Genomic DNA, 21,651 nt, shown 5'->3' with positions numbered 1-21,651 from the left:
CAGAGTTGGCTAAACTAATGGGTCTATAATCATTCGCAGTCGAAGGATTATTTACCTTAGGAATGAGAGCAATGAAAGTGTAATTTAATTTGCAACAAAAACTTAGTTTTAAAGAAACTTTGGATATGATCAATCACCTGAAGAGACACTATGTCCCAGTTATCACGAAAAACCCTGCCGGAAAACCGTCCAGACCAGGAGATTTCTAGGGCTTCATTTCCTTGATAGTAGCATAAATTTCCTCCGTAGTTGGTATAGCCACAAGAGTGAGATTTACCTCATCAGAGACAATGGGATGCACATCTTTGAGAATTTCATGAATGTTAGCAAGACAAGGATTTGAAGACTGAAAAACCTTTTTGAAAAAACTTTCAAAATGCGAAACTACTTGTTCTCTGGACTCTAACCAATCGCCTTGCTCATCCCGAACTGTATGTATAGTATTATACATATTTCTGAGCTTGATAGTGTTATGAAAGAACCGGGTGTTCTTGTCATAATGGAAAAAATAGTTAATTCTCGACTTTTGCTTATAAAAAGCATTCTCAATTTCATACCAGAAGTCAAGCTGTTTAGAGTAATTTAATATGAAATTACCTAGAGCTGGAGTATATGGCATGGCTTGAAGCTTTTCAATTTCAGAGTTCATCTTATGAATAGTCTTCTTAATGTGACCAAAAGAGTTGACATTCCAATATTGAAGGTCATCTTTGACATTTGAGAGTTTACCCGCCATAACAAAACTAGGCGAACCTTTAACTCTCTTGGACCAAGCATTCGACAAAACATCTTTAAATTCAGGGCTCAGCTGCCAGCATTTGAAAAATTTGTATGGAATATAAAGCTTTTTTTCCAAATGGAAACAGTTCACAAGGATAGGGCTGTGATCCGAATAAATTCTACCTAGATTCGTTACCCTAGTATGAGGAAGCAAAGAAACCCACTTATCATTCATAAACCCTCTATCAAGTTTTTCAAAAATCAATTCATTCGTGTTTCTGAATCTCCTATTACACCAGGTAAAAGGATTCCCAAAGGAGAAAATTTCATTAAGATTAAGATCAAACATTTTGGCTCTAATGAAATATGGAACTAAAGAGTTAGCAGCAATACCTCCTTGTTTTTCAGAAACCATGCATAATAAAGTTGAAATCTCCTAACAACATCCAGGGACGGTTAATATCATCAGTAATGCTACTTAAAACATTCCATTGAGCTCGCATACCAGAAATATTCAACGACCCATATACAAAAGAGATCAAACAATTCTTAATTCTTGGAGTGACGTCACAGACTATATGGATCATATTAAGAGATGAACTAATAACTTGAACATTTGATTTCTCAAAGTAACCGAAAGCTAACCCTCCTGATTTTCCCACCGGAGGAACAAAATACCAAGAGTCAAAAGGCAAGTGATGACAATATTTTTTCACATTTTCACTATCAACCATGGTTTCAATCAAGCAAATACCATCAAATCCATATTTCCTATAGAGACTCATAATATGCAGCCACTTCCTATCAGAGCAACAACCATTCATGTTCCATCTTAAGAACTTCATGATTAAGAAATAAACAAACAAAAGTAGAGATATCTAGATAATAACAAAAATCGGATTGAAAACAACCAAAGTGCTAAAAACAGGAGAAGCAAATAGAAAAAATAAGGAAGAAAATGAGGGAAAAGTCTTAGAAAACTTACAAGGTCATGAGCTAAAGAGGGTTCCGCATCCATAGAGTCAGAGTCCATCATCATGAGATCGATTTCTTTTTCGAATTCTTCGTCATTAATTTCAGGTTCAGGAGGAAGCATAGATAAAGGCATGGGATCAAGAATGGCTGCTTCTAACAGACCCCCATTGTTCTCAACATGATTCTCAGCATTTGATGCAAAACCAAAGTCCGAATTAGCTTGTACAACAATCTCTGAAGCGTAATTCATCTCAGAAGCAGAGCTAAATATGAATCCAGTAGACGTTAAAACGCTCTGAGCAAAAGCAGAAGTAGATGTTGAACATGTCATATTAACATCAATATTCCCATTACTAGCAATAGATCCTACACTACCCGAGTTGAAAGTGATATCAGCAGGGGGACAAAATGGTGCCACTGATGAGATCGGAGGCCAACAAGGAGTAGGCATCATTAAAAAGGTAGAAGATGCAGAGCTATTTCCAAGTGAAACTGACTCAAAAGAAGTCCTAGTTCTCTTACCCTTCCTATCATGTGTAAGTCCATCAGAGTCAAAAGTGAACCTATCATATGACTGAGCAAAACCAGCAAAGTTCAAGTGGGAATGGGAGTTCCTAGCTAAAGTTGTTTCAGGTCTAACCGACTCTCTAATGGTTAAGGGAGAATACTTAGGAAAAACAGATGATAATAAAGGTGAAAAGGAAGAATAACCAGTGCTTCTAAGGATGCTGCAGGCTGAAGGCTGAGCGAAAAAGCTGAAGGCTTTGAATGATCCAAAGAAGCAGCTTCAACAGGAACAGAAGAAGGGACTCTGACATTCTTCGAGTTTGAGCTTTCACCTTTTTCCGAGCTTTCCATAACCTTCGTAATAGAAACATGAGTAGATCGAGAAGTTGGAGCCGGCAGTGCCCTCACGAAGCGCCTTCCAGCTAGTGCTCTAATTTTCATACCATCAATAATGCAGTTCTAAATATGAAGCGCCTTCCCACTACGATCATAACAACAATGGACTTTTGGGTTTCTTAGTATGTACCGTGAATGGGTTTAATTGGGCATTTATTTGTGTTGTTGATGATGATAATTACAAGGGTTTATGTTGAATTTGTGTCTTGCATGGGAGGAGAACTAGTAAGCGAGACAAATATTCACCGGAGTTATACATCTATTACATGTTTGTGAGATGCATATGGCATGTTCGGCAAAAGGTCTGAGTTATCGTTTCTTGCACTGAAACCTGATGCAACCGAGTACATAACGTATATTCTGACAGAAAAACATATTTTGTCCATGTTGCACATGTGCGCATAATGCTTTTCTTTTTTTCTTTTTTTTTACGAAGTACACAAGATGAACCCGAGTGCATAATTTTTGTATGAAATATATTTTGGCCAGGTTGCACATGGGTGTATAATGCATATTCTTATAGGAAATAAATTTTGGTCAAGTTGCACTTGCGTGCATAATGCATATTTTTATATGAAATAAATTTTGGTCAAGTTGCACCTGGGTGCATAATGCATATTTTTATAGGAAATCAATTTTGGCAAGATGCACCTGGGTGTATAATGCATATTTTTACAGGAAATAAATTGTGGCCAGATGCACCTGGGTGCATATCGTATCCTCGGCCTGGTTTAAAATAAAATAAAAATCTTTCGAATTTCATATCAACAATGGATCTTTTTTGGTAGAGATTTTCGAGCCCTTTCCGAAAATATAAATTTTATTAAAATCTGACTTCTATTTCGGAAGTTAAGAGTTTTCTCGCGATTAATTTTAAATCGGAGAGAGATAATAAATAGGAGAGAGAAAAAGATATAACTAAGAATAAAATTTAAAGGAAAGGGTATATATGACTAAATTATCTTGTCTCTTTTTCACCCAGACACATAGTTTAGAAGTCCAATGCTACCAACCTTTAGGGGCCTATGGTCATATGACCCATTTTCCGCTAAAGAAATGATAATGGAAGTTCAAGTTTAATGGTGGAGGGTAAAATAGATTCCAAAACTCGATTTGGAATCGCATTCCCACAAATCGATGGTCAAAATGAGATTACCGGATTTAGAAATAAAACCAACCATAAGATTGAGCACGATTCGGAATAACGTTTAACGCGATTCTCGGATTGCCACTTTATTGGATTCCAAGGTATCTTGCATGAAATCATGGAACATGAAAAAACGTGTGGATGACCCCAACTTATTAGACTTGACATTCCACACTTTTCCAAGATTAGAATAACTTGCATTCCACCATAAGACTTCCCCTAAGAAACCTAATTTACTATCACGGATTTTTGGCCAACATCACCGTAGCACTGCCGCCGCTAGTCCAAGGCTGTACCACCTCCGCACCACCTCTACTTTCACCATTGTACCAAGATGAAAATACCATGCAAATTACACCCCCACTTTTATCTTTAAAACGAGCACACATGGCCGTTTTAGAACAACAAAAAGATTAAAAAATCTAGATGATCAGCTATCTGAAGGAGCCCAAACCTACCAGTACTATTCAAAATGTACCAGAGACAAGCAAAACCAATATCTACTGATGTACCATAGACAAGCAACCTTTGCTTTTTAGACGGAGAAAAAGGTTAGATGATTTTGATTGATGGAGTTTAAATGAGAATAACATGTTTGATTCATGGAGTTGACGAAATCCTACAGTATGCGGAAAAAAACCCTAGAGTGTATTAGAACCTCGGTCGTAAAAATCATCGGAGCCTACACCCTTTTCAGTTGCCACCAGAATTGACAAACAATGGCAACGCCATCACGTAAAAAAACACGTATAAACCCTCATATAAAACATTCTCATCCACTTAAAATTTTCTTATCAAAGTATCATCCTTGTAATGAACACTCTCATAAGTCATCTTGAATACATGAAACAAAGCAAGAAACACCACAAAACATAGAAAAATACCTATATATGCTCTGACTTAGACCAATAATGGACAAAATCCGAGTAGATGAACAAAAACGGCGCTAGTTTTTTTTTTTTTTTTTCCCCGAAGTAACTCTCATCAACTAGCACTATTATGATGGTCTTCAAGCTAGATTAGAGAAAGGAGGCTCCCCGGATCCACTTCTTCTTTTTGGTTTTGGATCTTCCAAGTCATTCCCACAGGAGATCCAGACAGATTTTTTTCTGATCCTTCGATGAAAAGATTCATTCTCTTCATCAAAAATAGAAGGTAGAACCAAGAAAGATTTCTTTTTAGATTCATCCCTGGAGTTGAATACCTCATTTAATAAAAAAAAATATCCAATCCGTAAGCCTATCCATTATTGTAAGCACATAATGAGATAGATTACGGGCACTGGTAGTATCTTTGAAAAGCTTCTGAAAATTTATATTCTCGCTTCTGGGATTTAGTGAGAACGACACGTATTACTAGTAGTCAAATCATTTCATAATAAATCTTTCGGTAAAAAAGGAAAAATATTTTTTCTTTACCTCCCCTTATATATTAAGGTTGGAGAGGCTCTTTAGAGACTCGACTGAAAGGAGAGGGTCCCACGGGAAGTTTGATGGGGGAGAGGTGGAAGAAAAGTCTCGGGATGAATTTAGGAGTCTTTGTGCGAGCTGTATGCGGTGAGAGTGTGTTCTAAAAGAAGTTATCAAGGTTGAAACTATGCTCCCAAGAGTCCCACTTGAAGCCCTCAGTATATAGAGTTAATTCCAGATGACTCATCGTGTGCTCGATATCCGAGCCAATTTAATATACGAGAAGGCGGATCAGGCTTGCGCCCATTGTTCAAGATTCCCCACTGCTGCCCCCGTGGGAGTCCGGGTCGTGTCTCAGTCCCAGTGTGGCTGATCATCCGAAAAGACCATATAAAGAAAAAATATTTCATTTTTTCGAGAATCGATAATTTGGGATTATATGAAAGAAATCTAATAGTAAATTCGTATAAATAGAACAATAAAAAGAGATCGCTACACCTTGAGCGGATCTGTCGTCCTCCTCATTATAGTCCTTCTAGAATCAATTGCATTTCATTGGAATACATCCTGTCTTTTCACTTTAGTAGTCCTATGCATTGTCAGTACTATAGCTTTGGTTTCAGTTCCATATGGGGATGAATCCAATCCTAGGATAAGGCATTAACCTTTATGGGAAGCCGGTCCGCTATAATAATCAGTTTTTTTGAAGTAGCTGCAATTTAATCGGCTGGTCTTGAATCAGCTACTTTTTTTTTTTTTGAGGAAACAAAGGAGAAAAAGGGGGTCAATCATATTTAGCATTACATATATTTTTATTTTTAAAATAAAAAATAGTTGTTAAAAAGGATTAAAAATAAGTTAGAAAATTAATAATGAAACATCGAAACAAAATAAATTAGAAATTAATAATGAAATTGCAACTACTGAGAATAAAACTGCTTAAAAAATTGAATTTGATGGAGCCGCATTTCCACAAATTATTTTTAACATAATAGTACGTGGATACACCTCAAAAGAGTGATGCCTATTGTAAATATAGAAAAATGCGATAAAGTTAGATATGTAATATGGTTGAGATTGTTTGTGAGGACGGGAGGTTGACTACGAAAAATTGCTTTCTAAACCAAGAAAATGGTCGTTCAAATGTTGTTTTAGTCGTAGCTGAAACTTAAGGACGTTGGTCTAGGGAGGGAAACCGAAAGATATGAGCTCAGAGTTTTTAGTTATAGAGAGTTGCATACGAACATGCTCCGAGAGAGAGATAACTGCGGAGAATTTGTTACGTTGTTCTATTCTGTTTAGAATTACTGTGATTTGGTCTACTTATCTCAGCAAAACCGTAAACTCTAGTCGGTAAGATAGATGAAGAGTAAGGATAAACATTTCTAGCTTACTCTCAAGAATATATAAGGATTAATATAGGTTTGAATTTATCATCCGCAACTGACCCCTTATAGCCGTCTATTTTCTTTATGAGTGGGTAGACTGATATCTACGCGTGTCATAAACTGCCAGACCAAAATCCTAAGTTTATCCCTAATTTGTGACTTAATCAGCCTTTATGCGTTAGGTGTCATATGACATGTTAGTATTGTCAAAGAGTTGTAGAAACTTTGGCTTAAGGAATACACATGCTCGAATGAATCTCCATAAATCTCAGTGAACGAACTATATTTACCACTTTATTGAAACGAGCACTACTCATACAAATTCTATGTTCGAGGATGTTAGAGCATTTATCGACTCGCAAGTGTTGCTATCTCAAGCGTGTTTTTCAAGTTTAGTTGGTCAAAAATATATCTTGATTTCTAATCTACTTATAGTTATGTCTCAGATTGGGATAGAAGTGTGTAGTTGAGCATTAGAATTCACGACGTTCACCAATTGAAGAAGAATATCTACTGTAAAGCTTGGACGAACTTCGACGACAAAAGGTATGTGGAGACTAAAACTTATCTATCACTCATAAGCCTATTTAATTCTATCTACTGATGATACTAAGTCGTGTAACCATATATGCTTTAGGTTATACAAATTTGAAATTTCGAGTCGAGTTTATCTCGTTTATATAATTCTCGAAATATGAGTTTAAAGCTTAGAATGCTTCATCATCTATTTGGCAACTTTAGTTACGAGCAATTCATTTGTTGGAAACTAAACATTAAGTCAAAATGATCATGTGAAAATTATCTTGACCATCTTGCATGATATGTGTGAGACAATCATTTGATGTTAACTTGGGATGTTTCGTATTGATCAAATAATCATTTGAAAATTACTTGAAGCTAATGATATGTGTAAGATTACCATTTTCGTCTTCTAAGGATATTTCAAATTGATTAACGAGAGTTTTAGAAATACTGCCAGTGTTTGGATACAGCACAATATGCGTACCCAGTATGCAAACTGTGAAGTGCTAGTTTGGGTCAAGAACTCTTGTTTTCGAACTGTGTTTGCGAACGAGTTAATTTGTATTGGGTGCGGAATCGTGGTTTCCGAATAGTGTTGAGAACAACAAAACTAGGCAAGGTCAGGAACGGTAGTTCACGAACTCAGTGGTGAGGTTCTAAAATCGTAACGTATGACAACTTGTATGCAAATTATTGTCTATATTCATGAATTCAGGATCGTTTGCAAAATCTATTTGCGAACTAAAGTCCTTGGATTTTTAATGCATTAAGGTATGCGAAGTAGGTTTGCAAACCGTGGCATTATGTTCATGAATTTATTTTTGTATACGTACCTTGTACACTTACAAACCAAGCCGAATATGTTTCAAATGCTTAATATATATTTCTATGAGATAGTGAACATTTGAACAACTCTCTTGTAACACATTTAGATACATTTGATAATCTATCATAATTGGTTGCTTATCAGCTTCGGTCTAGAAGTGTTAGATGAACATAGCTAAGCTAAAAATGCTCATATGGCTAACTTTAGTTAATTGTTACTGAGCTAACTTTTTATACATGTTCAGGTACGGTTCATCCATATCTGAATATAAGTATATTTCATTTGATTAATTTATTATTTTCTAAGAAAAATTAGCTTGAATCTTAAGGCAGGTGTTCATCTAATGGTGAATATTAATTGCTTTGTTAATAAGCTATCTTAGCTTTTATTAGAGCATAGATCGATTGACACCACCAAGCGTTGGTATATCAAGTTTGGTTGTCATATTTTAGTGAATCAAAACTCATGTTAAAAGTTGCTTGATACTAGAGTCAACTAAGTATAGGTTAGCTTGAAAGTATTAGGATATGAGACATTACAAGTACTACAAAGACTTGAAGATGTGAAGAAGGAAGGAGCTACAATGACAACAATCATCCTTCCACTTGAGGTTAGTGATATTTGACTTGAACTGTTTCATTCCCTAACGTATCTTTCAAGTCGTGCATATTGAAAACAAAACCGCGAAGCATGTTTAAACTCTAGATAGACATAGTATTAAGGAATACAATACGAGGTTTATTTTTTAACCATTAAACTTTGTAGATAAGACATTGACATGATCATTTGAATGCTATTGTGATTATGTATGGGTATGAGGTGAGGATTTTATCCTAGGGAACAATGTTTACATATGTTCTAAGGAAGTAAATTCATGAGCTTGGTTTGTGAATCGAAAATAAAATCTCCAGGTGTTATTGGTTTTGTTACTCATTGTTTATCTTATGAACAACCAATATGTGTGATTAGTAGAACCGCTCATGACTTGTCGTGTTCTTGGTAAAACTATTCACAAAGGCCTGACTTATGTATTGGTATGACTTTTATTAGTGAAACCGATCTTAAGTAATCACCTGATATGGTATGATCGGGTTTGTGATTTTATGTCTGATCAAAACTGGGAAAAGGGGAACCGATCCTAGTAAGAGGTGCAGTAAATAACAAAGGGGAACCGATCCTTGTATGAGGTGCAACAGGTTTATAGAAGAAAGGGGAACCGATCCTATGGATATGTGCAACACATTCAAGTTAGATACCATATATATGTGGGGAACCGATCCTAGTACCTAGTCAACCGAATTTTGGAAAGCTAGTGTGACTATGCACAGTACTCACATGGAGGTAGAACCGAAACTTATTTTGGTAGAACCGTTAAACCCATGATTTGTGATTGAATGTTATTTGATCAATCGCATAGTTCTTGGAAGTCAGACGAACCAATTCTAAACTTTTTTGGAAATGTGGCAAATCGGTTTCAAGGTTGTAAGTATGAAAGAGAACTTACAAAGTTAGGATGTCGACATACTTTGAACACGTGATGTGAATGTTTATTATTTAATTATTCAAAGTTATTCCTTAATAGCTAAGGGAAGAGAATCCCAGGATCGAAACACAAATAAGTTAAGAATCTTTTAATTAAGGTTATTAATTTCATTTTTAGGAAAATAAGAATTAGTAATTTGCATTTACTAATTAAAGACTTTTTGAGAGATTTCGATCATTATTTTTGGACAGAGCATTTCCAGGAATTATGGAAACCGAATTTGTGCTTTAATGAATATCTTGAGAATATTTTCGGTTTAGGAAATTCCTTGGCGTCCAAACTTCCTAGTCTATAAATACTTGAAGTTTGCATTTCTAGCAAACTAATCCTTCGTAACAGCAAACTTCCTCTTGTTGTGATGCTACTGGTGAAGCCGCCTATTCGGAGAGGAGAGTAACCTAATTAGGCGAAATCTCTTACGTCCGCTCAGTTTAAAGTCTTCTTTGGGATTGAGAAGCTCTTCGAGTACCGTTGGTGGGAAACTAGATAATTGCGGTTTACCTTTTGTTTTCATTGATTTGATTGACTAACGGTGGTTGAACTTTGATTGCACCTAGTTTTTTTATGCTTGAGGATCTTCTCTTCTGATATAAGATTCACTCAAACTAGTTCAGAGTTTCTACAGGGATCTTTAGACTGTTTGTAGTTCTAAATACGATCTTGTGATAATCCATTGTTAACAGACTCGGTTTTGTGCGTGATTGATCACAAGAGATTCAAGTGATTGTGTGCAGGTGTTTATTGAAGATCTAAGAAGATTTGAAGACGAAGAAGATATTGAAGATTTCTGATTTGTGGGTTCATAATCTTTGGTGTGTACAATTCTTGTTTCGGTAAAAAGAGGACCCAATTAATAACCGGTTTTATCCTTGTGATAGAATTGGATTGATTAATTGAGTAGATCCGCATCAATACAATTCTTTGGATTAAGAGTGTTGATCGCAAAATCTTAACGATTACTTTGGTAATTGAACATAAGATATATCTAAGGACATGATGAAGGAGTTTATGTTAAGATCGCAAAATCCTTTGTCCGACTCATATCACTTGGTTGAAGAGAGTTGATAGCAAACAGATTTGTTTTTCCTTTACTGTTTGAAATACGAACCAAATGAATTGTTGCAAGTATGTGACTTATTTATAAGTTGGAGGCGTGGGAATACATACGGAACTAGGTGAACTATAGGTTTAGTTGCTTGGTCTCAACTATACGAAGTTAGGTGTAATTTTGTGTAGCGGCTTAATCCTGAGAGTATTCAATTCTGGACAAGGTCCCGGGATTTTTATGCATCTGCGGTTTTCCTCGTTAACAAAATATTGTTGTGTAATTTACTTTGATTTTCCGCAATTATAATTCTCTTTATTATAATTTAAAGTAAATTACACAAACGTTAATTCCTATTTACTTGATAAGTGAATCCTATTGTGTTTGGTTAGGTCCGAACCTTTTTATCAAGTAAACATACTTCGTTGTTGTAATGTCTTAATCTCGTATCCATAGACGATCACACGAAGTGTGAACCGATTAGTTGCATTATCTCAACTCAGTCCATAGACAATCACTTTCGGAAAATGACTTATAGGTAGAATTTTTTTTAGATTGAGGTATATTTGGGTGCCCTCGTCTTTTCAATTGGCATCAGAGCAGGCAAACACGAAAATATCTAACAATCTGTGTTTGCTGCGATCCAACCTATAAGAAATTGAATTAATGTCCGATTTAGTTAACGTTATGCAAGAGTATGACTACTCAAAGGTTGAAGATGTTACTACTTCGTTGACTCATGATCCAGAAGTTACGAGAACATCCATGTCTATCTCTGATGAAAGAGAATTTGCTGATAAAGAGTTGGTAAAACTCCTAAAGCCTATATAATCTCTGTCTTCTAAAGTACTTATTTTAAAGACAGAGTCAAATTTTCTTAAACAAGAGACCAGAGAAAAAGACATTCAACTGCAATGTCTAGCCAAAGAGAAAATGGATCTTACTGTCAAACTAGAGGCTCTTGGTAAATCTCTTACAGATAAAGAGACACGTCTTATGATTCTAACTAATGATGCTGTTGTGATTTCTTCTGATGAGGAAACTAAAATTCCTTGCTTGACTTTTACATACTGTGATAAAACCGGTTTAATCACATTTGAAACAGATCAAGATGATGGTAGTTTGCCTAACTACATTAAGTTAGAGGAGGATGAGAAACTAGCTTCTAGATATACTGATGATCAAACGAAATCTTGTCCAAAGGAAACTTTGAACCGATTCCGTGATGGTGATCTTAAGGAATACAATTTTCAGTCACTTGACGGGAAACTTATACTTCTTCAACATACGGTGGTAAAATTTTTGAAGGAAGTTTCTTATCTTAAAAAACTGAAAGACCATTCCTCAGTATAAAGACCGATTATACCACATCCTGATAACATCAACTCAAAAGAGTCAGAGAAAAGAGTTGATAATCGCTTCTGGAAAAATGTTCCTCCCCATCCATATAGAAACAATTCTAGTTTTGATAAAGAACGACTCCAGGAGGGAAAGGTAGAATCTCTGCCAAAAGAAACAATCGGGAATTTCCGATAGTTGTTTCAGAGAATCAAAATAATGTGGAAAATAAGTAAGTCCTTAGAATGAGAAAATCTTATGAAAATCTCATTGAAAGAATTAAGAGAGATTTATCTATCTCTGAAAATTCTCACATTAGTACAGTTTCTCCACATGATCATATCTCTAGAGTTAGAAAAGATCATCGTCTTGAGAGAAATTATTTTGGACAGAAATTCCCAAAGAGAAACATGAATTATGTTTCTGATACTCACTGTAAGCTGGAAAAAGCTTACTCCGATGCAACTTAGTTGTATCGAGATTGTGCAGTCTCATCCCTTTCTGTGCTCTTAATTTTGGATGAAAAAAGCACATAAAAACAAGGGCACATGTTAATGGTAGTTCCCATTTTCGGTAATAAGAGATATTTATGGAATATCTTTTGATTCTACCCTTCAATAAAAATAGAAGTTCGAAAACATATATGTGTATATTTTTGAAAACCTTGTTTCAAAAAATCTTCTCTTAGGATTATTGTCTTTCCTTGATAAGGATGTCTCCTATAACTCGCAGTGTTACAAGGAGTGATAGAAGGGAAGAACGAAAAGTAAGAAACTGTCAAGGGTTTGTCCCATATCGAAGAATCAAGAAGATTATCTCGAGAATCGAACCTGATCATAACTCTGTTAGATCTCAAGAAGAATCATGTCTTTTTGTTATCAATGATTTAGTTTTAACCAAGTGGCTTCCCACTGATGGTATGAGTAATGTTATGCATGACTTTGAAGAACTCATAGGAAATCTCTTTACTTTGGTTCAAGATCGGGATGAACTAAAAGATAAAATAAAAGAGATAAAATGTGAACTTGGAGATTTGAAGCTTAAACTTGCAGTTCTCGAAAAAGAGAGAATGGGTGCGGACAAGTCTCCTGAGACATGTTTTAAGAGTTTGAACACTGAAGCGACCTCAGTGAACAATAAGAGCACCACTAAAGATTAAGTTATATGTTGTAACACTTAATCTAGTAAAATATACTTCAATTTTTGATTTCTTTCAATGATTTTACTGATCTATTATGAATAAAATTATTTGATTTATAATTTTTTTGTGATAGTTTTCGGTTCACATAGCCTGTGCTTGAATGCTTTTATATTATTGCTATGTATGTTTATGGGATGTTTGATTTTGGTTTTACTACCTTAATATTCGATCTCATATGTTGTGAACCCTTGTGGTTTGAGTGACTTTTTGATTTAGCAGGATTAGTTTCTAGCCCATGTTGGTAGGCTTTATCAAAGAATCATGAGGGGTTCTGATAGAAACAATATGTGAAAAAGTCACAATATGTTGAATCGGTTTTGATTTAGCATAAAAGCATATGTGTTTCGACGGTTTTCAACTTTTGCTTGCAATTGTTAAAACCGATTTTCAACCTTTCTCTGGTAAAGGTTGGTTGTTGTTATTCTTTTGTTTTTTGCGTAAGAATGACAACATAATGATATTTCGATATCAATTCTCCCTGGACGAAGACGCAAACTTTTTGGAGAAGTGGATGCGAAATTTGAGGTAATAATCTTGTTAGTTAATTGTTTTCCTGTTTAAGAAAAGCTTGAGTTTATTTCATATATATTTATTGCTTTTGCTTAACAAAATTTCGGTACAATTGTTGTTTATTCCATTATGTGTGTATGGATGTATTGTGTTTCAATTGGTTCCGGTTAAGAAAAACTATTGTTATCTTGCTTTATTGTGTGGTATCAATTGTTTAGGCTTACAAAATTTTCGGTGCAATTGCGGTGCTTTATTGTCTATGTTGTTTCAATTGCTTCCGGTTGAGGTGAATAATTATGCAAGTTGATTTTTTGGTTTGTATGAATTATTTATGGCTTAATGAAATAAAAGGTTTAATGGATGAGTTGTTTAGTCCAATTCGATTCCGGATAAGAGAAACTAAGTTAATTCTGATCTTAGTTAGACTTATCGAAGTGAGGTTTCGGTTATTCAAGTCTAATCGAATGCCTTAATAATAAATTCTAGTTAACTAACCTAGTAATTGTCTTGTTTAAAATTGAAAAGTCTAAGTTTATGGATAATTAGAACCTGATGAGAAAAATAGAGTTATCTTTATTTTGGTCTTATCGAATAAGCGATTGTTTTTGTACAATCGGTTTAGCAAGGGAACTAAGGTGCTTAGTTGATTTTTGGTTTGTTAAACTAAAATGGAAAAATTGTTTCCTTGGTAACATATCAAAATAAAACTACTTTTAGTTTCGGTTTTGATATTGGTTATCAGAACATGGTGTGTGGAACCCTCGTGCCTAACTCTACAGGTTGCAAGTCTATTTTGAGATTTGTAAGATTCTTTTCGTGTTGTCCTTTATTTTTTTCGTTTCTTTGTCATTTTGTGACAAAAAGGGGGAGAAATATATGGATTAAACAAGTGATACTGGAATTAATTTTATATTGATTGATATCGCTAAGGAAAAGAACATTGGTGCTTAAAATTTTAATCTAAACGAAAGAGTGAAAGCACAGACTAAGGGGGAGTAACATATCATATTAAGTGGTATAACAAATACGTGCAGATTGAATATATATGCTTATCTTCCTTAGGGGGAGTATTAGCTTTGTTATTATAATGTCAACAACGACATTTTGAGGATTGAATGTATGCAGATTACTGTGCTTTTGAATTCGGAAATCAAGCGTATGTGTAATGAATTTTTGTAATTTGTTTATCCATATGATGTAAGAGTTTTGATATTGTTAGAGCATAGCTCGGTTGAACCCACCAAGCGTTGGTATGTCAAGTTTGTTTGTCATATTATAGTGAATCAAAACTCATGTTAAGAGTTGCCTGATTATGTACTAGAGTCAACTTCGTATAGGTTAGCTTGAAAGTATCAGGATATGAGACATTACAAGTATTGCGAAGACTTGAAGATGTGAAGAAGCAATGATCTACAACGACAACAATCATCCTTCCACTTGAGGTTAGTGATATTTGACTTGAACTGTTTCATTCCCTAACGTATCTTTCAGGTCGTGCATATAGAAAACAAAAATACGAAGCATGTTTGAACTCTAGATAGACATAGTATTAAGGAATACAATACAAGGTTTATTTCTTAACCATTAAACTTTGTAGATAAGACATCGCCATAATCAATTGAATACTATTGTGATTATGTATGGGTATGAGGTGAGGATTTCATCCTAGGGAACAATGTTTACATGTGTTTTAAGGAAGTAAATTCATGAACTTGGTTTGTGAATCGAAAAGGAAATCGCAAGGTGTTATTGGTTTTGTTATTCATTGCTTATCGTATGAACAACCAATATGTGTGATTAGTAGAACCGCTCATGACTTGTTGTGTTCTTGGTAAAACTATTCACAAAGGCCTGACTTATGTATTGGTATGACTTTTATTAGTGAGACCGATCTTAAGTAATCACCTGAGATGGTATGATGGGGTTTGTGATTTTATGTCTGATCAAAACTGGGAAAAGGGGAACCGATCCTAGTAAGAGGTACCGTACATCACAAAGGGGAACCGATGCTTGTATGAGGTGCAGTAGGTTTATAGCAGAAAGGGGAACCAATCCTATGGACATGTGCAATTCAAGTTAGATACCATATATATTTGGGGAACCGATCTTAGTACCTAGTCAACCGAATTTTGGAAAGCTAGTGTGACTATGCATAGTACCCATATGGAGGTAGAACCGAAACTTGTTTTGGTAGAACCGTTAAATCCATGATTTGTGATTGAATGTTAGTTGATCAATCGCGTAGTTCTTGAAAGTCAGATGAACCAATTCTAAACTTGTTTGGAAGTGTGGCAAATGGGTTTCAAGGTTGTAAGTATGAAAGAGAACTTACAAAGTTAGGATGTCGACATACTTTGAATACGTGCTGTGAATGTTTATTATTTAATTGTTCAAAGTTATTCCTTAATATCTAAGGGAAGAGAATCCCAGGATCGAAACACAAATAAGTTAAGAATCTTTTAATTAAGGTTATTAATTTTATTTTTAGGAAAATAGGAATTAGTAATGTGCATTTACTAATTAAAGATTTTTTGAGAGATTTCGGTCATTATTTTCGGTAAAAAGAGGATCCAATTAATAACCAGTTTTATCCTTGTGATAGAATTGGATTGATTAATTGAGTAGATATGCATCAACACAATTCTTTGGATTAAAAGTGTTGATCGTAAAATCTTGACGATTACTTTGGTAATTGAACATAAGATAGATCTAAAGACCTGACGAAGGAGTTTATGTTAAGATAAACAGAAGAGCCTTTGTCCGACTCATATCACTTGGTTGAAGAGAGTTGATAGCAAACATATTTTTTGTTCCTTTACTGTTTGGAATACGAACCAAAGGAATTGTTGCAAGTACGTGACTTATTTATAAGTTGGAGGCGTGGGAATACATACGGGACTAGGTGAACTATAACTTTAGTTGCTTGGTCTCAACTATACGAAGTTAGGTGTAATTTTGTGTAGCGTCTTAATCCTGAGAGTATTCAATTCTGGACAAGGTCCCGGGGTTTTTCTGCATTTGCGGTTTTCCTCGTTAACAAAATCTTGCTGTGTCATTTACTTTTATTTTCCACAATTATAATTGTCTTTATTATAATTTAAAGTAAATTACATAAACGTTAATTCCTATTTACTTGATAAGTGAATCCTATTGTGTTTGGTTAAGTCTGAACCTTTTTATCAAGTAAACATACTTCGTTGTTGTATTGTCTCGATCTCGTATCCATAGATGATCACACGAAGTGTGAACCGATTAGTTGCATTGTCTCGACTCAGTCCATAGACAATCACTTTCGTAGAAAGGACTTATAGGTAGGAAAAGTTTTAGATTGAGGTATATTTGGGTACCCTCATCTTTTCATCTTTGATTGTAAGCAACCCTGGTTTGAAAGACTATATAACGAGAAGCTCTAGCATCTGGGAAACCTAATCCCGACACTTTCGTGTACCCTAGTTGCAAAATAGAGTCAATTCTCTCTTAACCTAGGCTTCCAGTTCTTCTGAAAACCATTACTAGGATTAACGACTTAAAGACTTTGCTTGGGATTCATGAAGCCAAGTCCAATTATTTCCTTTGTAGTTGTTATCCTGATCTTACTTTTGCTATCATATTGAATTTAATCTTCTCTAAGATTTTCTCGAGATTTATCTCTGATAAGTAAGATATAAAAAGTAACCACAACTATTTTCTTCGTCTCAGACTCTTGTGATTCCACAATAACTTCTTATGTCAATCAGTTAGGTTATTGTGAGGTGACTAATATTCTAGGCTGCTCTTTGGGAGACATAAGACCGGATTATTATTTGTGTTTCATGTTCACCTTGATCTTTATCTTAAGACGGAAACAACAAATAGAATAAACTTATTTGTGGGAGACAAATTTGTTTATAAGTCTTCGATTTTGGGTCATAGAAACTTCTAGGATGTAAAGGACGTCAGCTAGGGGAATCAAGTGCGCAGAGTCTTGCGAGATTCAAGAGGCGTAAGGAATGCGACTGTACTTTAATCGATGTGAGACTTGGTTAGGGATCAACTACATTCCAGTCCAAAGTAAACTTGTATCAGGATAAAGTATGTAGCGGCTTAATACAGTGTGGTGTTCAAGTCTGGAATAAGTCCCGCGGTTTTTCTGCATTTGCGGTTTCCTCGTTAACAAAAATTCTGGTGTATGTGTTATTTCTTTTCCGTATTATATTTTCTTTGTATAATTGAAATATTACAGGTTGTGCATTGTTCAATCACAGTTGATAAATACGATCTTGTTTGTTGGATAGAACTTGATTGACCCTCGGACATTGGTCTTTAGTACCATCCGAGTTATTCTCATACCAATCCGGTTCACAGATTCATACCTGTTTGATTTACTGTTTGTGTTGAGAAAGAGATAAATCTCTTTGATATCTTTCTTGATTGAGTTTTATTAAGTTGATACTCTCAGAATTATATTGGAGTTTAGTTCATACAGATTGCCGAACAAAAAAGTTGGGTGTGGTTGTTGTACCCCCAGCGTTTTCAGGGGATGTTAGGTTATCAAGTGAATCTTTTTTATTGATGTTTTCACATTGTAACTGCCTTCCACTAAATTTTGAGTAACATAGTGCACATATACCTATAGATTATAAAATTAGAAAGTTAATTATGTATTGCCGACAAAATAAATCACAATTATTTGTGTAGGTGCATCGCACCTGCCCGATACGAGACCGATACACGATATTAACTACTTTGGGCAGGACGAACATATGACTGGGCCTAAAGAGGTAGTATAGGCTTAGCACTCGTGGTGAAGTTTCAGAGTACTAAACCGTTTGATAACCTGAAGTGATTTTAGAGAGTTCGCTGGTTTATCAAGAGACCCTTGTGACCCCAAGGAATCTCATGCTTGACCCAAGAATCATGGTAACGCTAAGAAGTATTGTGTTTGACTCGAAACCCGTGGTGATACTAAAGGGTCTTGTGTCCTATCAGAGATCCGGATAACACTAGGGAGTCTTACAATACATACTCTCAGAACATTTAGGTGTCATTATGTACTTGTCCTTTTACACCAACTGTAGTCGGACACATGTAATGGTTCATGTGATGTGTCTTAGTCATCTTATCCTCTCTATCTCTGTATTCTTTATGTCTAGAGTCCGCCTGCTATATATAGCAGTTTTCATGTATTGTTTCCTTAATATGTTATAAGATATAAGATATAAAAAGAAGATTTTTGATCCATGGATCTTCAATTCCACCATTAATGGTATTCAAATTTCACCTTTTTCATTTTCGCTGCTATAACCAATCTAAATCAACATGTACATAACAACAATCAACAACAAAATCATCATCAAAATTTAAATCTAATTCTTAAACTACAACTCGATAACCCTACAACATTCATTTTAACCAATAACCTAAAGAAGAATTCTGACTTCCTCAAACAATCTATACAATTACAACTTGAAGGGGAATTTTGACTCCTCAAATATATTTTTATTTTTTTATTTAAAAGTTTTTAGATATGAATTGATTAGTTCTTGTTTCGATTTCTTCAATTGTCGGATACAATTTCGATTTTGGGATAAAGAAAGGATTCAAAATCTTCTGCTATGCTAACGGATATGGAGTTATTTAGATCTGAATTTATCTTCATCCTGGTTTACATCTGCTTCGAGAGTTTTGTTGAAGATATATTTTGAATAGAAATTGGTAATAGGGAGATTCTGCATATCTGCGGTGGTGCATGTGTAAATGAAATTGGTGATAATTTTTCTCTACGTTCTAGATTATAGAACATCATTTGACTTTTTTGGAGATTTATTTCAATTGAAGTTGATAATGTTGACGATTTACTAAGAAGTGTTGTTTAATTCAACTTTCAGTATATCTCTTAATGGTAACAAGTTGAGAGAACATGTGTTGTACGGCGGTTACCGCCCACTTGGAATTTTAGGGGTGAATCTTGAAACATATATTTGCGTTTATACACTATTAGCAACAACTATTTTCCAAAGCTTTAGGAACTCCTATAAGCGTTGCAGTAGCTACTATTTTTAAGAACAATTAAAGGGTGCAGAAGTTACAACATTTTGTCCACATTTTCAGCACTATTTATAAGCATCCCACTTGAAAAAGTGTGTCCGACAGTGGGGAAATGAAAAATCCGTGCGATGTACGAAAATATGGCGGTACACCAAAATGTTGTTGTGATTAAGGAGGGGGGATACTTGGAAACTAATTACTTTCTTGAGTTTTATTTCAGATATGCTTGATTGACTGTTTAAGAGAGGTATTAGCCAGCTGAACCTTCATTTTTCACAAGTTGTTCTTCCATTTGTTCTGTTTTATCGGTTTTTGTTTATCAATATCTTTTGCATTTATTATCCAAGAGAGTGAAATTCCATTACTAGATTCTCTTATTCGAATGTTTGGATTTAATATCTTGATATTACTTCTTCAAATTTTATCTTATGGTTCAATCTGAGAGTTAGGTTTTAAATCGATCCTACTTCATCACTGGTGGTTTCACATTGAATACTTTAATATCACAACAACATGAACAGGAAAAGGTACAAAAAACTGCTTGGATGGGATAATGTAATCTTTTGTGTTTGGAATAAATACTAATGCAGAATGGTTTATGAAATTTGTATACTAATTACCTAACCTACTCGAGTATTTCAACTTTTAGGAAACAACCATCTGGCAGATTGAAAACCAAGAGGGAATCGTTATAACAAGATGAATAACGTGACTTGCAAAAACCAAAAGGGACAACCTCGTGTCTTTTTCTTCTTAAGATGTTTTATTTGTGAGTAACATGGGTCGATTATTCCTACATCTTAAAGATATATTCTTTAACAACCTACTAGAAATTACGAATAATCAAGATAAACAAGTTGTGGCCCAACTAGCAAGTCTCTCGAGAGAATCTCCGCAACATAAGGAAACAGTCATATATGAAGTACAATATGACCACACAATAGAGAATCTCCGCAACATGTTGCTAAGCGCTTTTGGATAAAGATTGTATATAAAAACGGAAACTGAAGTGCAGTTAGGATCTGAAAATATGCAATGTATAAATTGCATACCTCAATATCACTTATACCAAGATATGAACACATATATTTAAGTGCATATCCAAAGATTAACAAATCTGCAATCGCATACATCATCATATTGTTTCATAACTCTCAACAAATTCTAAAAAATCTAGAATAACTAAGATTCCCAAGCCATGAAATCCGACAAAAATTTGGTGCATCGATCATGTTATTGAGAAACATATACAATGAATCCTAGTGAAGGTACTAGGATTTCAATCACGAATTTGGAGAGGACAAAATCTTAGATTGAGGTGTTAACAACAAAAAAGACTGGAAGCGTGGTAATCACAAAAATAATTTTTTTATTAGAAACTTGCTAGGATGTGTGTGTATATATATGTAAACACTAAGATTTTCTATATTGGACGATTTTTTCAATGGATTTCAAACACCACAAGCCAATGACAACCACTGAAGATGATCATTATAATTAACAACAATATGCATGATTACTAAAAAAATCATCATGACCTAAGAGATATACAATAACATATCATATACAATTTGTGATATATACAAGAGCACTCGGGAGCAAAGTTTAAAAGTAAAATTATTTAAGATAATTTCTTAAGAGTAAGTAGATGAAGTTTTTTTTTTATATTGCAATATAATTAGATTATGTTTCGAGAAAGAAAATCTTATTAGAACTGTTGAAAATTATATTTAATTCGTTATCATGTATTGATATTTCATATAAGTACCAATTCACCAAACATTATGATCTTAAAGTGTGTGTGCAATAATGATAGTAAACCGATAAAATGTCGTTATCCTTGAACCCCAACTTTTGTATTAATAAAAATAAAATAAGGATTGCACCACTCATATAAAGTCCACCACAAGCAAAAAAAAAAAAAAAAAATCCAAAATTTTTGACATGAAGGTGATCTATTTTAGTTATGATAATAAATCTGAGATTCAATTTGGAAAGTACACCACATACAAACATTATGAAATCTAATTCGTGAATCCCTAATATTGTTGTAGAATTAATTTAATTAAAACCTCATGTTAATGATGCACTGAGCAC

This window comes from Papaver somniferum, chromosome 8 (assembly GCF_003573695.1).
Source record: "Papaver somniferum cultivar HN1 chromosome 8, ASM357369v1, whole genome shotgun sequence".
Lineage (NCBI taxonomy): Eukaryota > Viridiplantae > Streptophyta > Magnoliopsida > Ranunculales > Papaveraceae > Papaver > Papaver somniferum.
Note: the sequence above shows the minus strand (reverse complement) of the source record.